Below are 10,464 nucleotides of genomic sequence, written 5' to 3'. Positions count from 1 at the left end.
GAGTGCAAACCGCACTTTTATAGACCAGACAGAGCCCACCTGATAAAAGCCACTCGCCCTTTCGAACGCCTGAGCATCGATTTCAAAGGGCCTCTCCCCTCCTCCGACCGCAATGTGTACTTCCTCAACATCATTGACGAGTACTCCCGGTTCCCGTTCGCTATCCCCTGCCCGGACATGACCAGTGCCACGGTCATTAAATCTCTGAACAGCCTCTTCACCCTGTTCGGTTTCCCCAGCTATATCCATAGCGACCGGGGCTCATCGTTTATGAGCGACGAACTCCGCCAGTACCTGCTCGCTAGGGGTATAGCCACAAGCAGGACCACCAGTTACAACCCCCGGGGGAATGGACAGGTGGAAAGAGAGAATGCAACTGTTTGGAAGGCCGCCCTACTAGCCTTAAAGTCTAGGGGCCTTCCGACCTCCCGCTGGCAGGAGGTGCTCCCCGATGCGCTCCACTCGATTCGGTCACTTCTCTGCACTGCCACCAATGCCACCCCTCACGAGAAAATGTTTGTCTTCCCAAGGAAGTCCACATCGGGGACATCGCTACCGCCATGGCTGACGTCCCCAGGGCCGGTACTACTGAGAAGACACGTGAGGGCCAATAAAATGGACCCCCTGGTCGAGAGGGTCGACCTCCTCCACGCCAACCCCCAGTACGCTTACATTGCGTACCCGGACGGGCGGGAGGACACAGTCTCCATACGAGACCTCGCACCCTCGGGGACTGCTGTAACCCACTACCCATTACCACCCCCCCCCACGACCCGATATCCAACCCCAGCAGCCGGCTCGCCTTGGACCATCACCCACGAGGACTACACTCCAGGGCCCCAGCCTACACGGGACGCGACGCCGGAAGCTCCACCACCCCTGCCGTCGCCACGTCGATCACAGCGGCAGACAAGACCTCCGGAGAGACTCCAATACACGAACTTTTAAATACACTTCACCCCGCCGGACTCATTTTTAAACAAGGGGTGAATGTGGTAAACCACTGTTATACCTGTCTGTGTCTGTATGTGTATTCCACTAGGTACAGGTCTGGACATGCCTCGGCTGACTCCTCCCACTATTCCAGGTATATAAGTGACTACCTCCCAGTCCCTTAGTATTCTGGACGGGTCGACCACTCGAGACAAGACCTTCATTCTTTAGTTAATAAAAGCCTGATTGTTACTCGCTCAACCTCAGTCTTTTGAGTAATTGATGGCGCATCAGTCATAAGGTCATAACGGCACAGAAGGAGGTCATTCGGCCCATCGGGCCCGTGCCGGCTCTCTGTGGAGCAATCCAGTCAGTCCCATTCCCCCGCTCTATCCCCGTAGCCCTGCAAGTTTATTTCCCTCAAGTACCTATCCAGTCTCCCCTTGAAAACATTGTGTCCACTTCCACCACTTCCGTCGGCGGAGTGTTCCAGGTCCTCACCACTCGCTGTAAGAAAAAGTTTTTCCTCACATCCCCCCTGGATCTCTTGCCTAAAACCTTATATCTGTGGCCCCTAGTCCTTGTACCATCAACTAGTGAGAACAGCCTTTCCCCGTCTAGCCTATCCAAACCCGTCATAATCTTGTACACCTCTATCAAATCACCCCTCAACCTCCTTTGCTCTAATGAAAACAAATCCAGTTTCTCCAACCTGTCCTTGTAGCTAAGATCCCCCATTCCCGGAACCATTCTGGTAAATCTCCTCTGCACCCTCTCAAGGGCCTTCACATCCTTCCTAAAGTGTGGTGACCAGAACGGGATGCAATACTCCAGTTGTGGCCTAACCAGCACTTTATAAAAGTTCAGCATAACTTCCATTGTGTTGTCAGACAGCTTAACTGGAATCCAGTTATGGAGGAAGCAGAATTTTTTCCAGTTAAACATTGAGAAGATTTAAGCCATCGTCCCTGGAAATTCTCAACAACCCTGCATTCTGACCACCAACTCCATCCCCTCCTTGGCCACTGTCTCAGGCTGAACCAGACACTTGCATCTAACTCCCCTCCCCCACCCGCTAACTCTCCCCTCCCCACCCGCTCTCTCTCCCCTCCCCCAACTGCTCTCTCGCCCCTCCCGCTCTGTCTCCCTTCCCCTCCTCTCCCGCGCTCTCTCCCCTCTCGGCCGTCAACCCTGGAGTGGCAGCAGATTCTATGAATACAACACAGAGCCCCACTGGGCACTTTAGAAAGGAAAGTATTTGAACAAATCACAGCAAGAAACGAAATCACTGACTGTGTTATTTTAACTTTCCCCCAGCTCCAGCCTCTCTGACTCTGGATCCGAACACAGCGAATCCCCGGCTCATCCTGTCTGAGGACCGGACCAGTGTGAGACTCGGAGACAAACGACAGCCGCTCCCTGACACCCCGGAGTGGTTTGATTACAGGGCCTGTGTCCTGGGATCGGAGGGATTCACATCAGGGAGACACTACTGGGAGGTGGAGGTGGGGAACAAGACACGGTGGGTTGTGGGAGTGACCCGACAGTCCGCTGAGAGGAAAAGGAATCGACCTGATACCTGAGACCGGATACTGGATCATGAGGCTGTTCCCTGGAATTGGCTTTTTAGCCAACACCTCCCCTTCACCGACCCCCCTCACCCCGAGTGTGAAGCCCCGGAAGATCGGGGTGCACCTGGACTATGAGGGCGGACAGGTGTCATTTTACAATGCGGACAACATGTCCCATCTCCACACTTTCACCCACACTTTCACTGAGAGAATCTTTCCCTTCTTCAATCCGGGATGGAATGACGGCGGGAAAAACTCTGCCCCGCTGACAATCTGCGGGGTTAAAGGTCACTAACAGGTCCATCCCATAATTTCACCCTGCCTCCTGCCAGCTGCAAACTGATGGGCGTCGGTCTCAGTCACAGGTGGTGCGGATGGTCCAAATGTCACCTGAGGTCAGGGCGGCTACAACCCAGTGACAATGTCTTGTTGGTGAGATTTGTTTGTTTAATCGGTGCAGGGGAACAAACTCGTGGCAACTGCTCCAGAGACTCCTGTAAAATTAAATAAACACCTCAAGAACATCGAGAATCATCGGGGCCCAGAGACAGAGGAGAATTAAAACACGGGCAGAAATATACCAAGGGAACCACAGACTCCAGCTGGGAAGTTAAAGGTAAAGAGGGGCAGGGGAGAGGAACTAGGGTGAGATAGAACACCAGTGGGAAGGGCATGACAAAGGGACCATCCGAGACACGGCAAATTAAATAATACCCGAGGGAAGGAAAAAGTAAAAGGGGCACCAGATAGAAGTGAAATCAAAAGGGAACAGGAGGGAGTATCAGAAACATGGGAAAACCCAGGGGATGGAAATGATCAGAACATTCAAGTGTGTGGAGTGTTTACAATAGAGAGTGGACAAGGTCATCACCTGTGGAGAGAGAAGACAGGTTAACATTCCGGGAATACACCCTGCATCGGAACTGGGAACTGAAAGATCAGCAAGGGCCTGTGTAGGGCTGGGGAACTAAACGTGTTGTTTGTTTTATTTACACCTTGCTCCAGACTCTGGCTCCTTACAATGCCCATCCCTGGAATTTAGACGGTTATGGGCTGATTTAATCAAAGTTTTCAAGATATTAAGGGGAACTGATAGGGTAGAGGGTAGATAGAGAGAAACTATTTCTGCTGCTTGGGGAGTCTAGGACTAGTGGACAGAATCTAAAAATTGGAGCCAGATCTTTCAGGAGTGAAATTAGGAAACACTTCTACACACAAAGGGTGGTAGAATTTTGGAACACTTTTCCACAAACCGCAATTGCTGCTGGGTCAATTGTTAATTTTAATCCTGAGATTGATAGATTTTTGTTAACCAAAGGTATTAAGCGATATGGGCCAAAGGCGGGTGTATGGAGTTAGGTCACAGATCAGCCATGATCTCATTGAATGGTGGAACAGGCTCGAGGGGCTGAATGGCCTCTTCCTGTTCCTATCCTGAACTAATGGGGCTGATTTTAAGAGCCCCCGCCTGGTGTAACCGGAGTGAGAGTCGCCTGGAAATGACACTAAAGTTTACACTGGAGCTTCAGCCATCGCCACCTTGGGTAGGGTCCTGAGATGGGCAGCGGGAACGCCCGCCTGTTTCAGGGGGAAACAACGTCATTTGCAAACCGGGGTCCCGTGAAGTACAGAGGACCCGGATTGTAATTTTCAGATACAAATGGGCGGAGTGTGGGCGCGTTGAGCGACCGAACCAGCTGCTCTTCAAACACCCGCTGGAGGCCGCTCGGAAATCAGACAAAGTTTCTTTTCATTTTTTTTAAACAGATCTCTCTCTCGCTCCTAAAATCTAGATTTAAAAAAACATATTTCTGACATCATTTAACCATTACTTTCTGATTTACTTCATTTTGTTTACAAATATTTTCAACCTCCCTCGTGTTCCGCCCCCTTCAAGTACGTTTCTTATTCTTTTTTCATAGAAGTGCGAACATTCCATGTTGAAAGTTTCTTCTGGATTTTTTTTATTCATTCCTGGGATGTGGGGGTCACTGGCAAGGCCAGCATTTACTGCCCATCCCTAATTGTCCTGAAGGTGTTGCTGAGCCGCCTTCTTCAAACGCTGCAGTCTGTGTGGTGAAGGTTCTCCCAGTGTTGTTAGGGAGGGAGTTCCAGGATTTTGACCCAGCGACAATGAAGGAACGGTCGATATATTTCCAAGTCAGGATGGTGGGTAACCTGGAGAGGTGGTGTTCCCATGTGTCTGCTGCCCTTGTCCTTCTAGGTGGTAGAGATCGCGGGTTTGGGAGGTGCTGTTGAAGAGGCCTTGGCGAGTTGCTGCAGTGCATCTTGTAGATGGTACACACTGCAGTCACAGTGCGCCGGTGGTGGAGGGAGTGAATGTTTAAGGTGGTGGGTGGGGTGTCAATCAAGCGGGCTGCTTTGTGCTGGATGGTGTCGAGCTTCTTGAGTGTTGTTGGAGCTGCACTCATCCAGGCAAGTGGAGAGTATTCCATCACACTCCTGACTTGTGCCTTGTAGGTGGTGGAAAGGCTTTGGGGAGTCAGGAGGTAATCAAAAGTGATTTGACCAAATCAGTTGTGAATATCCTTGTGCATTATTTTTTCAGTTTTAAGCCATGAAACTACCCACTGTGACAGATTAATGATTTAGATCAGTGTTTCTTACTAATGAATTGAATAAATTGGTCAATTGCTTTAAAAAATGTTGTGATTATTATTTGATTGTTGCATTATATAATTCATGAATCGGACATTACATACTTCCATTTTATTTATTTTCTTATTTGAAGTCAGTATGAATAATATTTACATTTTTGTACTCGTCAGGTATTCTTACGATGAGCACACTTATTGGGGATTTTACAGGTTAAGTAAGAAAACAGGAAAGGCCCTCCGTACCAGGGCTGAGAATGTCCATTACGTGTCTCCACACTCTATACTGGGTGGGTCCTTTAAATGCTCCCAGAGACAGGCTGCCTTCCGCTATGTTTGGCTGATGGTCGTCTTCACTAATAATGTAAATATGAAATATTTAACAGCAGAAAATAAAACAAGCTCTTCAATATCCTACTTTATAATGTTGTTCAGTTATTTTTGGAGAGCGTGTCGTACCTCTGCTCCTCGGGCGTACTCTCCCGAAATAGACAGAAACACAAATGTTAACTCACAGTAGACTGCTGGCAGAGCTCAAACAGACTAAACAAGGCTCGACTTTGCAGCATGAAAGAGCTCGAGAGTCAATAGTAAAGTGTGGAGCAACTCGCTGATCTCAGCTGCCAAAAACCTGAAGGAAAAGCTTTGGGCCTTTGAGAGGACTGGACGAGAACTAATGGAAGGAAACGATTGTAAAGCTAATTAGCAAAGGCGAGTGGATAGTATTGGACTAATTGAGTCAAAGTTTAGTGAAGTGGATGGGCTGGTACTCAATATTAAGGGCGAGGCACTGGGGAGCTGTGACTGGGATTTTTGCAAACAGGTACAGGGTCAGCAAGAAACAGAAATAAGTGCTGGAGGAAACCGAGCACACAAGATAATAGAGGATGCACTGACGACAGGAGGAACACTTGTAAAGACACTGAGAAAGACACAACAATGTGCAGATACAGGAACATAGGAGGAGTCGTCGGCCATTCAGCCCCTCGAGCCTGTTCCACCATTCAATTAGATCAAGCACTAACTCCTAATGCAGAAGGCCAAGTTATGGAGGAAGAAGTAGTTCAGAAGCCAGGGGACACGGTTCGGACAAAGATGCAGTTGGTGAGGTGCAGGGAGATTCTGGCTGTAGGGAGGTGGGTAGTGATGAGTGTGGTAACGATGATGAGTTGGTTACCTAGAGATAGGTCTGTGCACATTGAAGATAAATGACAAAAGGTACTGGAGGAGCAGGAAGGGCTAAATGACAATGTAAGAAATCATGTAAGGGCTCTGAAACCTCCCATGTAAGGATGGCCTAGAAAATCAAGGCAATTTCCTTTGTTATACTTCCTGTTTATGGTGAAAAAGATGTTTGCAAAGAAAATCGCGAATATGAATAACTGTCAATCCTCTGTGAAAATAATACTGGGACTTTGACAAGTAAATGGCGTTCTCCTTGTGATAACAAAGGGAGCGAGATGGCCAAATAAAAACAATGGAACTGGTCAGGAACGTTGAAGTAGCTGCAAGAAGCATTTCCATTGGATAGGAGGGAGAAGGCCAGGAGGAAATGTGATCCCACATGACATTGATTAAAGAGTGGAATCTAGACAGCAGGTGGGTGATATACAAGAACCAGGTAACATTAACAAGGGTAAACTAGGGGCCAAAAGATGGGAACATCTACAGTAAGCTGTATAGATGTGAATACTGAATGTATTAGGAATCAGCAATTCTGAAACACGAGGCTGCTGTAGCACTCGGGAACTACAGTGTTGTGGGAATATTATAAACATGGCTGACTGCAGAGGATGGTGCACAGGAACAGGAGGAGGCCATTCAGCCCTTCGAGCCTGTTCCACCATTCAGTTCGATCATGGCTGATCTGTACCTCAACTGCATTTACCCGCCTTTGCTCCATATCCCTTGATGCCCTTAACCAACAGAAATCTACCCGTCTCAGTCTTGGAAATTTTGAATTGTTTGATCCTGGCATCCACAGTCTTTTGAGGGAGAGAGTTCCAGATTTCCACAACCCATTCTGTGAATGAATAAAAAAACAAAGAATTTAGTATTCGGGGATAGTAGACAGGAAGGATGTGATGTGGCCCTGGATGTCAAAGACACCCAGGAGATTAAAGATGTTCATCCCGTGGGTAGTGCAAAGTTACACCATTAACTACACACCGTCAGATCAGAATAAGGCGGCAGGCATTTTACTCAGTGAAGAGATGAGAAGGGAATGGGAAAGCAGGTTATGTTAATGTCTCCTTCAACCAACCAAGTGGATACCAAAGTGGTTCTGAATCTAGTTTGATAAATATAATGCAGGACTGCTTCACGGCCCATTGCATTAGTGAAGCCACGGGAGGCAATGCACATTTTGACTCGATGATGGTTAGTGACTGAGGAGACTTTGGAGCAGTGGCCATAGAATGAGCCAGTTTCACATAATCTGGGATTGAGAAATGTCCAGGAGCAGCAGCCATGGAAGTAATTTTTAAAAGCTTAAATGCAACGAGGGAGGAGTTTAAGAGACCAAAGTAACCGTGTTACTGTGAGCAAGGTGAGTGCGTCCTGCTCATTCAATCCCATCTCTATGTACGGTAACCTTTGCTGAGCTTAGAATCATAGAACCTTACAGCACAGGAGGAGGCCATTTGGCCCGTTATGCCTGTGCCGGCTCTTTGAAAGAGCTGTCCAATTTATTCCCACACCCCAGTTTTTCCCCATAACCCTGAAAATGAGTCCTCTTCAAGTACATGTCCAATTGCCTTTTGAAAGTTCCTATGGAATCTGCTTCCTCCAGCCTGTCAGGTCGTGTGTCCCAGATCTTAACAACCCTCCGTCTGTAAACATTTCTCCTCATTTCACCTCTAGTTCTTTTACCAGTTATTTTAAATCTATGACCTCTGGTTGCTGACCCACTCGCCAGAGGAAACAGTTTCTTCCTTATTTGCTCCATCAAAACTGCACATAATTGTGAAAACCTCAATTAGGTCTCCCCTTAACCTTCTCTGCTCTAATTTGAACAATTCCAGCTTCTCCAATCTCTCTACATAACTGAAGTATCTCATCCCCGGTATCATCCTGGTGAACCTCCTTTGTACCATCTCCAAGGCCTTGACATCTTTCCTAAAGTGTGGTGCCCAGAATTGAACACAATCCTCCAGCTGAGGCCTAACCAGTGATTTGAAAAGCTTTAGCACCACTTCCTTCTTTTTGAATTCAAAGCCAAGTATCCCATGAGCTTTCTTGACTGCCTCACCAACTTGTCCCACCACCTTCAAAGATTTGTGAACAGGCCCCCCAGGTCCTTCTGCTCTTGCAGCCCCTCAAAATAGGACCATTTAGATTATACTGCCTCTCCATGTTGGTCATCCTGAAGTGCATCACTTCACACTGAAATTGCATCTGCCAATTTCAGCAGTCTGTCTATATCCTCCTGAAGTCTCCCACTATCCTCCTCACTATTTACGATGTTACCAAGTTTTGCATCATCCGCAACCTTCGAAATTGTACTTTCTATACCCAAGTCCAGGTCATTTATGTACAAGAAAAGCTTCTTGTGAATTGTCTCGGATTTCTTGCAGATTTGTCTCCATTCTGAATAAAATATCCTCCTTTTCCTCATTCAGTTCTTCGACCAAGTTCCACTCTTTCTCGTCCAAAATATAGCACAATTTAGACAATTCAAAGTCGATGAGGTTCTGCGATTGATTCGACTGTTCCTGTGAAAACAAAAAGAGTTTCACAGAATCACAGAAACCCCACAGTGCAGATAGAGGCCATTTCGGCCCATCAAGCCTGCACCGACACATATCCCACCCAATCCCCGTAACCCCTACACCAACACATATCCCACCCTATCCCCGTAAACCCAAGTATTTAATCCCCCTAACACTAAGGGTCAATTTATCATGGCCAATCAACCTAACCCGCACATCTTTGGACTGTGGGAGGAAACCGGAGCACCCGGAGGAAACCCACGCAAACACGGGGAGAATGTGCAAACTCCACACAGACAGTCACCCGAGGCCGGATTCGAACCCGGGTCCCTGGCACTGTGAGGCAACAGTGCTAACCACTATGCCACCGTGCTGCTCAAAATAAGAACAGAAAATGCTGGAAAAACTCAGCAGGCCAGGCAACATCCATGGAGAGAAATTAGAGTCGATGTTTCGGGTCGAACCCTTTTGCAAAACTGGAAAGGAAATGAAATAGATCGAAAGGCAGGGCTGGGAGAGAACAAAAGAAGTGGAGAGACATTAAGAGGTATTCAAAACCAGACGAGATGGTGATAGGACAAGTGGAGACAAAAGACGGCTCAGATTAGGTGTGAAATGTTCTGGCAGGATGAGAGACAGCTGCCATGTGGGAGAGAGAAAAAAAAGGAAAGCGGGGGGGAAACAAAACAAAGGGGTGGATAAAAATATAAGTAAAAATGTAATAGGGGCCAAGGTTATGATCTGAAATTGTTGAACTCGATATTGAGTCCGGAAGGCTGTAAAGTGCCTAATCGGAAGATGAGGTGCTGTTCCTCGAGTTTACGTTGAGCTTCCGTGGAACAATACAAGAGGCCAAGGATGGTGAGGTCCGAGTGGGAATGGGGCGGTGAATTGAAATGACAGGTCACCGGAAGCTCGGGGTCCCCCTTACGGACTGAACGGAGGTGTTCTGCAAAGCTGACTGGCTGCTGCGTTTCCTACATTACAACAGTGACTACACTTCAAAAGTACTTCATTGGCTGTAAAGCGCTTTGGGATGTCCTGAGCTTGTAAAAGGCGCTATATAAATGCAAGTCTGTCTTTCTACGGGATTAATACACACCATTATTGCAGCATGGCCTGCCCTCTGCTAGAAACTGTCAGACTACCAACAGGAAAGGCTTCCAAACTATTCCCTGCTGAGGACCCCCTGTGACACACATCCAGGGAGCCCCTGTAAACACTGGCACACCACCCTCCCCCGTCCCCCTGCTCACACAGAGAGCCCTTGTCCTAACTTATAAAACACAGCGTCAATTCCCCAAAGGAAATAATGGCATCATTGCAGAAGTTACTGACCAGCAGACAGCAACAGAAATAACACGCTGGTAAGTCAGAGGCAGAAAGACATAGAAATACTGAATTACAAAATTTGAGAGACTTCACTCTTCCTTCCCCCAATCCCCCTCATCCCCACCACCCCCAATCTCCTCAACCCCCCCATCCTCAACCCCACAGTCCTGATCCCCCCTCATCAGCCCCATTACCCCTCCTCCTCCTCACCCCTCCTCTCCCATCTCCCCTCCTCCTCACCTCCCATTCCTCCTCTCCCATCTCCCCTCCTCCTCACCCCCATCCCTCCTCTCCCCACTCCCA

Source organism: Somniosus microcephalus, unplaced genomic scaffold, assembly GCF_052327205.1.
Source record: "Somniosus microcephalus isolate GS21.2 unplaced genomic scaffold, FLI_Smic_1.0 unresolved_chr1, whole genome shotgun sequence".
NCBI lineage: Eukaryota > Metazoa > Chordata > Chondrichthyes > Squaliformes > Somniosidae > Somniosus > Somniosus microcephalus.
The sequence above is the reverse complement of the archived record's forward strand: the minus strand, read 5'-3'. Positions refer to the sequence as shown.